The sequence below is a fragment of the Octopus bimaculoides genome, chromosome 16 (assembly GCF_001194135.2).
Source record: "Octopus bimaculoides isolate UCB-OBI-ISO-001 chromosome 16, ASM119413v2, whole genome shotgun sequence".
Lineage (NCBI taxonomy): Eukaryota > Metazoa > Mollusca > Cephalopoda > Octopoda > Octopodidae > Octopus > Octopus bimaculoides.
This window is the reverse complement of record NC_068996.1, coordinates 5,268,595-5,269,072: the sequence shown is the minus strand read 5'-3', so window position 1 is coordinate 5,269,072 and position 478 is coordinate 5,268,595.

The following is a 478-nucleotide window of genomic DNA, read 5'->3' as shown; positions in this document are numbered from 1 at the left end:
AAATAACCCTGAAATCCGGATACGTTCGTGCTGCAGATGTTGGAATATATATATTCATATACGTATATGCACACATATGCAATATGTATAATATATATGTGTAAACATAACTGTGTTATATAATTGTCTCTCTGTTTGTCCGTCCGTCCGTCCGTCTGTCTGTCTGTCTGTCAGTCTGTCTATCTGTCACTCACTCTCTCTCCCTCTCTCTCTCTTTATCTATCTATCTATCTATCTATATATATATATATATTCAAAGTTTCAGCTCAGAGCTGCGGCCATGCTGATGCACCACCATATTTATATAAGGGCATTACTATACAATAACGCCTCACGCCATGAGGGACTCTAAGGTCAGACTACTATAAAAAGCACATTTTTACCGAATGTACCGCTAGCTACTTGATAAATTCTTGTAAAAGAATTCATCCTATTATTGAATTTATATATATATATATATATATATATATATATATAT